This window comes from Dermacentor andersoni, chromosome 2 (genome assembly GCF_023375885.2).
Source record: "Dermacentor andersoni chromosome 2, qqDerAnde1_hic_scaffold, whole genome shotgun sequence".
Taxonomy (NCBI): domain Eukaryota; kingdom Metazoa; phylum Arthropoda; class Arachnida; order Ixodida; family Ixodidae; genus Dermacentor; species Dermacentor andersoni.
In genome coordinates this window covers 171,510,981-171,520,531 of record NC_092815.1, presented here as the reverse complement: position 1 = coordinate 171,520,531, position 9,551 = coordinate 171,510,981, and the positions used below count along the sequence as shown (strand labels likewise).

General features: G+C 50.7%; 1 protein-coding gene across 1 annotated transcript in view; it reads right to left on the bottom strand.

Moving 5' to 3' along the window:
* LOC129387235 (uncharacterized) overlaps positions 1-9,551 on the bottom strand; it is a 43,315-nt gene that overhangs the window by 704 nt on the left and 33,060 nt on the right. The window lies entirely within an intron of this gene.

Below are 9,551 nucleotides of genomic sequence, written 5' to 3'. Positions count from 1 at the left end.
CCCTCTTGTGCCGTCCAAATGCCGGAAGCGATCGCGCAAGCCGCAAACACGCCATAGTCCACATGTTTTGTACATCACCTATTGTAGTTACCGAATGTGCTCGGTATTTAATGGCAGTTCCTCGCAAATCGACCTTCAACAATATGCTTTAATTTAGTTGTCAGCCATATAAGAAATGCCGCCGTTGCTACTTTACGAGGTTCTTTCTGCAATACACTCTCTGCACCGCACGTATGTGAAACAATGCCCATGATGCCGCACTATTCGCCGCTTCGAGCTTCTGTAACTGCTGGACTTGAGTATCGCGTGGAGAGAGGTTCCCTCGCTCCACCCATGTCGCAGGCCGTACCATTCGTGGAGCTCTTTTTTGTTTCGTCCTTTTTTAAATTGTAACGGTAGGTTGATCGTTTAAAGGGAACACGCCCTAGCATTACATAAGCGAATATTCCTGCGTGGAAAGTACGGAAACGTTCAGCTTTGCAGCAGACGACAAGCGCAAGATGGCGCTAGCTCTTTTCCGTGTACCCTCAAAATCGTCGATGGCACTTGTGCAGGCGCCAGTAGCTTCAGCAGCTCGAGATTTGAACGAATGTCCTGGATGTTGCCTTTAAACTATACCGACTTGTCCGTGTTCCACACTTACTTTAATGACTGTGTGGATAATGAACCTTATTAGAGGGCTTTTGTTATAACTTTCACATGTTTTATACCTGCTTAACTATAGAAGACATTGCAGCCAAAGAAAGATCATTATGAAATAAAAATGAATAATTATTTGTTTATTTGCTAACCTATCTATATATTTATTTATACTTTCATTCATTAGTTTATTGAATATATCCTCAAGGCCAAATTCGTTAAAGAAGGAATTGGCTGCTGCAGCAAACAAAACTCACGAGCAAAAATGCCCTAAGTTGCATAACTAAAAACGGACCGCTTCCGATAATAATTTTCTAGCTAGTGCTTGACAACATGGCAAACAAATAGGTAGAAAATAACATGGCGTATATGCAACTGGAGCTCGTTGCAAACGCAAAGTAAGGATATATCGTTATACAATAATAACTAAAGCTACTTAAATTTTTTGGTTGTCAATCAATGGATGCAGTCATGAATAGAGTTTATATATCGCAATGTTTCTGAAAAACTGCTACTGCGACAAACTCTCAGCACTGTCTTAAGTAGTGCTATCTTTACGAAACACAAGACCGAAGAAGGGGGACACACACCAGGCACTACAGACTCATAATAAACCTTACTTGGATGGAAAGAACGCTACAGTCCTGCAATGTAACCCTCAATAAGAAGTGACTCCGATCTAGAACACAACAGTTTAGACTGACCAGAATGTACTGTGCGCTTGCCTTTGAAACCCGTTGTACTGACGATGAAACTTTTTTTGGCGCATGTTAAAAATGTCGCAGGCCTGCGCAGCACATGAACCACAGTCCCAGCGTAAGCTGGAGGCTCCATAGTAGATCCATCTTCAGCACCAGGAGCTGCAGTTTCTTTGCGGCAAAGTGTATTGGCGTCGTTTTCACGAGAGCGATCTGAACTGTCCACCAGGACTGTCCACCAGGCGAGCTGCGACTTGTCCTGCTCTTTGCACAGCGGTCTGCTGAGCCCGATGTCGCCTGGTTGCAGCCGCGCGCGTGGCTGTGCAATTCACTTCTTCAGCAGCGGTTCGTACTGTCACGTGGTAGTGACGGTGAAGAAAGAAGCAGTACGGTGGAATACAAAACTAGCTTTTATTGGGCGAACCTGTGCCCACAAAACAGGCTACACTTATAGCACAACGAAAGCGGCGAACACAGTCGGCGATCGTCGAAAATCTGATCTGCGGGTCAAGCGGGTCGGCTTTTATAGAGCAGTCGTCGAATGTTCCAGACTAATCGTTCGGACCCGCGTGCCTTCCACAAAGTTCTACACCATTCGCGTCAGGTGATGAAATCAGATAACATAAGTCTCGGCGACAACAGACAGCGGATAGAAGCATCGATAACTTTCCAGAAACTTCGGATACATGCAGGCGCGTCCCATGCTGTGCGAAACGTGGTTGCCCGATAAAGATAAGTACACGTGTCAATACCCCCCTCTTAAAAAAGCATCGTCCCGATGCTACAAATATAAGAGAGCGAAACACAAAAGGACACTTCTTAAACATAAGTAACAAAAAAGAAATAAAGTCCAAAGGTCAGTTACGCGAAGCCACAAAGTTCGTTAACGCTGGTAGTAGGGCTTGAGTCGCACAACGTGGACTATTTCAGGTCGCGAGCGGCACCGCTGTGATAGCGAAATACCGTCTGGCACGACCTCATAGTCCAGTGCGCCAATGCGTCGGATGATCTTGTACGGTCCGAAATAGCGACGCAAAAGCTTCTCGCTCAGTCCTCGTCGGCGTATAGGGGTCCAAACCCAAACACGGTCACCGGGCTGGTACTCCACGAAGCGTCGTCGGAGGTTGTAGTGTCGGCTGTCGGTCCTCTGCTGGTTCTTGATTCGCAGGCGGGCGAGCTGTCGGGCTTCTTCGGCGCACTGGAGGTAGGTACGGACGTCAAGGTTCTCCTCGTCCGTGACGTGAGGCAGCATGGCGTCGAGCGTCGTCGTCGGGTTCCTGCCGTAGACCAGCTTGAACGGCGTGATCTGTGTTGTTTCTTGTACCGCCGTGTTATAAGCGAATGTTACGTACGGCAGGACGGCATCCCAGGTCTTGTGTTCGACGTCGACGTACATCGCTAGCATGTCGGCGAGGGTCTTATTCAGCCGCTCCGTAAGACCATTCGTCTGCGGGTGGTAAGCCGTTGTCCTCCTGTGCCTTGTCTGACTGTATTTCAGAATGGCTTGGGTGAGCTCCGCTGTAAAGGCCGTTCCTCGGTCGGTGATGAGGACTTCTGGGGCGCCATGTCGCAGCAGAATGTTTTCGACAAAGAATTTCGCCACTTCGGCTGCGCTACCTTTCGGCAGTGCTTTTGTTTCAGCGAAGCGGGTGAGGTAGTCCGTCGCCACGACTATCCACTTATTTCCGGTTATTGACGTCGGAAAGGGTCCCAACAAGTCCATCCCGATCTGCTGGAATGGTCGGCAAGGAGGCTCGATTGGCTGTAGTAATCCGGCTGGCCTTGTCGGCGGTGTCTTGCGTCGCTGACAGTCTCGGCATGTTCTGACATAACGGGTGACGTCGGCGGTCAGGCGCGGCCAATAATACTTTTCTTGTATCCTCGATAGTGTCCGGGAAAATCCGAGGTGTCCAGCGGTCGGATCGTCATGTAGGGCGTGCAATACTTCTGGACGAAGTCCTGACGGGACAACAAGAAGGTAATTGGCGCGGACTGGTGAGAAGTTCTTCTTCACGAGTAGACTGTCTTGAAGCGTGAAGGAAGATAATCCGCGCTTAAATGCCCTGGGAACAACGTCGGTGTGCCCTTCCAAATAATCGACGAGGCCTTTAAGTTCCGGGTCCGCTCGTTGTTGTTCGGCGAAGTCTTCCGCGCTTATTATTCCAAGGAAGGCGTCGTCATCCTCGTCATTTTGCGGCGGCGGGTCAATGGGGGCGCGTGATAGACAATCGGCGTCCGAGTGTTTTCGTCCGGACTTGTATGTTACAGTGATGTCGTATTCTTGTAGTCTCAGGCTCCACCGTGCCAACCGTCCTGAGGGATCCTTTAAATTCGCTAGCCAACACAAGGCGTGATGGTCGCTGACGACTTTGAATGGCCTGCCATATAGGTAAGGGCGAAATTTCGCTGTAGCCCAAACGATGGCGAGGCATTCCTTTTCGGTTGTAGAATAATTGCCTTCCGCTTTTGACAACGACCGGCTAGCGTAAGCTATCACGTGTTCATGTCCATCTTTTCTCTGGACCAGGACGGCGCCGAGGCCTAGGCTACTGGCGTCAGTGTGGATTTCGGTATCGGCGTGCTCGTCGAAGTGCGCAAGTACGGGCGGCGACTGCATGCGTCGTTTGAGTTCTTGAAATGCGTCGGCCTGCGGCGTTTCCCACTTGAACTCGACGTCACATTTAGTTAGCTGCGTCAGCGGCTCAGCGATGCGTGAAAAGTTCTTGACAAATCGCCTGTAGTAGGCACACATGCCAAGAAATCTACGCACTGCCTTCTTGTCGATGGGCTGTGGGAACTTTGCTATGGCAGCTGTCTTCTGCGGGTCGGGGCGGACTCCAGATTTGCTGATGACGTGGCCTAAAAATAGAAGCTCCTCGTAAGCGAAGCGGCACTTTTCCGGCTTCAGAGTAAGTCCTGATGACCTGATGGCCTCTAGTACTGTTGCCAGCCGCCTAAGGTGAACGTCGAAATTTCCGGCGAAGACGACGACGTCATCCAAGTATACGAGACAGGTCTGCCACTTCAATCCTGCTAAAACCGTGTCCATCACGCGCTGGAACGTTGCAGGCGCCGAGCACAGTCCGAATGGCATAACCTTGAACTCGTAGAGGCCGTCTGGGGTGATGAAGGCGGTCTTTTCGCGATCTCTTTCGTCCACTTCTATTTGCCAGTAGCCAGACTTGAGGTCCATGGACGAGAAGTATTTAGCGTTGCAGAGCCGATCCAATGCGTCGTCTATCCGTGGGAGGGGGTATACGTCCTTCTTCGTGATCTTGTTCAGACGACGATAATCGACGCAGAAACGTAGGGTTCCGTCCTTTTTCTTTACCAGAACAACAGGGGATGCCCACGGGCTTTTCGACGGCTGGATGATGTCGTCGCACAACATTTCGTCGACTTGTTCTCTTATAGCTTCACGTTCTCGCGCCGAAACTCGGTAAGGGCTCTGACGGAGTGGTCGAGCGCATTCCTCGGTGATTATGCGATGCTTGGCGACTGGTGTTTGTCGAATCCTCGATGACGTCGAAAAGCAGCCTTTGTATCGTCGGAGCAGACTTCTGAGCTGCTGTTACTTAATCATAGGAAGATTTGGATTAATGTCGTAGTCTGGTTCGGGAACCCTGGTCGTCGGGGTAGATGCGGCGGAATCCGAGAGGACAAACGCATTACTTGTTTCCAGAATTTCCACGATGTACGCGATCGTCGTGCCCTTGTTGATGTGCTTTAACTCCTGGCTGAAGTTTGTCAGCAACACTTCAGTTTTCCCTCCATGCAGTCGAGCGATCCCTCTTGCGACGCAAATTTCACGGTGTAGCAGTAGACGTTGGTCGCCTTCGATGACGCCTTCTACGTCAGCGGGTGTTTCGGTGCTGACCGAAATAACAATGCTGCAGCGAGGCGGGATGCTCACTTGATCTTCTAGCACACTCAAGGCGTGATGGCTACGAGGGCTCTCCGGCGGCATTGCTTTATCTTCCGACAGCGTTACTGACTTCGACTTCAGGTTGATGATTGCGCCGTGTTGGTCCAGGAAGTCCATACCGAGAATGACGTCTCGTGAACACTGTTGGAGGATAACGAAGGTGGCAGGGCAAGTCCGGTCATGAATGGTTATTCTTGCCGTGCAGATCCCAGTCGGCGTGATGAGGTGTCCTCCAGCGGTGCGAATCTGAGGGCCTTCCCATGCGGTCTTAACTTTCTTCAACTGGGCGGCGATGTGTCCACTCATTACGGAGTAATCAGCCCCTGTGTCGACTAAGGCAGTGACTGCGTGGCCGTCGAGAAGCACGTCGAGGTCAGTTGTTCTTTGTCTGGCATTGCAGTTAGGTCTTGGCGTTGGATCACGGCTGCGTCGTGTTGAACTGAAGTTGGAACGTCGCGTCGTCAAGTCGTCTTTCGTCGGTGTAGTTTTGGCTTCCAGACTTCGTCGGGACGGCGGCGTGTCGTTATGTCGTCGAGATGGTCTCTTCGTCGTCTTCGTCGGCGGCGGAGGATCTTCGTCAGTTCGACGAACAGCAACCGCACCTCCATCGGTTGCTGCTTTTAGTTTTCCGGGTATGGGCTCGCAGAGCGGCCCCGGGCTGGGCCAGTGTATGGACGGCGCTGCGGCGACAGGTAGCGGCCTGGTGACGGCGAACGGGACGGTCGTCGAGAGTTCCACGGAGTGCCGGCTAGGTAATCGGCAATGTCACGTGGGCGCTCCCCAAGCTGTGGACGCGGCGCGTTGACGGCGAACCCTCTCAGTCCCATGTCGCGGTATGGGCATCGGCGGTACACATGGCCGGCTTCTCCGCAGTGATAGCAGAGCGGGCGGTGGTCGGGGGCTCGCCAAATGTCCGTCTTCCTCGCATAGGTGCGCTGGGCGACGGGTGGGCGCGCTGGCGGCGGCGGCGGCGGACGACGGAATTGCGGTGTTGCAGGACCTTGGCGCGGTCGCGCAGGGGGGCCTTGACGGCGGGCGACGACGGCGGCGTAGGTCATTGCTTCCGGCTGCGGTGGTTCTGGTTGCACCTCAGGAACTCCAAGGGATCGGTGCACCTCTTCTTTCACGATGTCGGCGATAGAGGCCACTTGAGGCTGCGACGAAGGCAAGACCTTGCGCAGTTCTTCGCGCACAATGGCCCTGATGGTCTCGCGCAGATCGTCCGTGGCCAGTGATTGAATTCCTGCATAGTGGGTAGAGCTTGTGCGGCGGTTGAATTGCCGGTTCCGCATTTCGAGTGTCTTCTCAATGCCGGTGGCCTCGCGAAGGAACTCTGCTACGGTCGTCGGTGGACTTCGTACCATTGCGCCGAAAAGTTCTTCCTTCACACCACGCATGAGTAGGCGTACTTTCTTTTCCTCGGCCATATCCGGGTCGGCGTGGCGGAACAGACGGCTCATTTCTTCCGTAAAGATGGCAACGTTCTCATTTGGTAGCTGCACTCGGGCGTCCAGCATAGCTTCGGCCCTTTCCTTGCGCACGACGCTTGTAAAGGTGCGCAGGAAGCCGGTACGGAACAGGTCCCATGTTGTCAATGTCGATTCCCTGTTCTCGAACCACGTTCTCGCGGCGTCTTCTAGGGCGAAGTATACATGCCGCAACTTGTCGTCGGAGTCCCAGTTGTTGAAAGTCGCGATTCGCTCGTACGTCTCCAGCCAGGATTCCGGGTCTTCAGTTGCTGCTCCATGGAAGGTCGGTGGGTCCCGAGGTTGTTGCAGGACAACGGGGGTCGCTGGGGCAGCCATTGGGGTTGTCTTGGCCACGATCTTCTTGGTCTTCTCAGGTAGAAGTCCGTGTTCCGGGGGCAGCTGTTGTAGACGACGGCCTACTCGATGGTCCGTGACTACGTTGGTGCTCTCTTTACGGTCCGGGCTTGAATCACGGCTTGTCGGGGGCGTCCGGTACATGGACCAAAAGCACCTCCACCAGATGTCACGTGGTAGTGACGGTGAAGAAAGAAGCAGTACGGTGGAATACAAAACTAGCTTTTATTGGGCGAACCTGTGCCCAGAAAACAGGCTACACTTATAGCACAACGAAAGCGGCGAACACAGTCGGCGATCGTCGAAAATCTGATCTGCGGGTCAAGCGGGTCGGCTTTTATAGAGCAGTCGTCAAATGTTCCAGACTAATCGTTCGGACCCGCGTGCCTTCCACAAAGTTCTACACCATTCGCGTCAGGTGATGAAATCAGATAACATAAGTCTCGGCGACAACAGACAGCGGATAGAAGCATCGATCACTTTCCAGAAACTTCGGATACATGCAGGCGCGTCCCATGCTGTGCGAAACGTGGTTGCCCGATAAAGATAAGTACACGTGTCAGTACGTACCTTCAGAGGAGGTGCCATAACGTGTACCGAAGTGTAAACACAGGTATCCAGACTACGTGGCGTACATGTCGTTGTTGTTGTTGTCCTGAGTGGCCCACAGTGGGGCCCACGTACCCACAGTGGGGGATTGGCCAAGAATCGGGTGGTTCAATTACGTGCATAAATATAATAATGGTAACACGGGAGTTAACAATTTGAGCGTTGGAGTTTAAAAGTAAACGTTTTGTTTTTGGAGAAAAAAGGAAATAATCAGATGAAAACTCGGTATAAGATAATAATAATAATAATAATAATAATAATAGTAATAATAATAATAGATAAGAAATAAAAGAAAGCTATGGTTGGGAGGGAGAACGATCAATCTAACATGGAAATCGATTGGTTTCAATGAGGTAGTTTTGGATTGCCAAGCAAACATTTCTGTGGCTGAACCGAATAATGGAGGCTCCAAAAGATAGGATCACAGGCACTGATAAAGTTAGACCAATAGAGCGAAGCGGGATTTCCAGTAGTCGTTTTCTTATAATAGAAAAACGCCTGCAAGACAACAAGAAATGGTCTATTGTTTTCGCTTCGCCAGAGAATGAGCATAATGGTAAGGGGACCAGACCAGACCTGTGGAGGTAGAAGTTCAATGCAGGTATGCGGCAGCGCAGCCTCGTGGTGGATGGACACTTTAATTTTCCGTGTTCGGCAAAAATCTCTGTTCCAAGGGTGTAGGAGATGTCTGTAATCCACAGAGTTAGTAATTGCGGAGCCTGATACTGTCTGCATAATGACACTCCTGCGAAATCTAGCAGCAGTAACATAAGCAGTGAAAGGGCAGCAAGGGAGAATCGGGCCACTTATCGATGCCTTGGCTAGAGAGTCTGCAATTTCATTTTTGATTAGTCCTTTATGGCCAGGCACCCAAATCAAACGCACGCTTCCCAAGTAGCCAGATACCAATGAATGAAATGTCCTCTTCACGCGAGAATCACTAGAAGCAGTAAGGGTGAGCACAATCATAACGAATCAGTGACTATCACGGCTGACGTAATTGATGGTCCTAATTTGCGTAATGCCAGCACCACGGTCATGGATTCGGCTAAAAAGATCGGTATGAAATCTGGCAGCCGAAGAGAAAATGTCGAATCGCGAATCGGGGAAAATATTCCTACACCTGACTTTTCTTCACATTGTAAAGCATCTGTAGCAATTACAACGTTTGTTTGAAGGTTTTTCAGATCTTGTAATATACCGTCTACAATACGGTGTCGAAGTAATTTTGCATTATTAGGAAAAATGTCATCGAACTGAATATCCCTTGCAACAGCTCTGTCTGGAATAGGAAGTACATCGCATATGCGCACGCCCAAAGAGTCCAGTAATTTTTGCACGAATATAATTTGCGGAGTATGTAGTCGCGGCCAGATGACACCGAAAAACAATGCGGGTTGTGAAATAAAGATTGTTTGAGGATGACGCAGCGGCGATTCATAAATCCTTAAGAACGTCTGTACCGTCGAAAGCCGGAACCTGCACGAAAGTGGAGGAACACGGGATTCTAGATAAAGAATAGAATTTGCAACAAATATAGGAAAACATTAAACACAGACGCAATGCTTCTTTTTCTAAGAGGATTAGAGGACGGGACATGTAGGCTGGAGCTCCAGAGATGTCACATCGCCTGACCGGTGGCACCGAACGTTGCTGCTGTTGTTGATGATGATGATCATAATGATAGTTTATTGGCATCCCCTTCGAAAGGGGGTGGTGACAGTCACCTAGCCTGCTTGAGTTAACCTAGCTACATGCAGCCTGCAGCTACTATGTCGGGACACCTGGCGGAATATAACGAAACTGCAATGCAGAGTTTGTACGTATCGACGATACGTGGCGATACTTGTCACATCG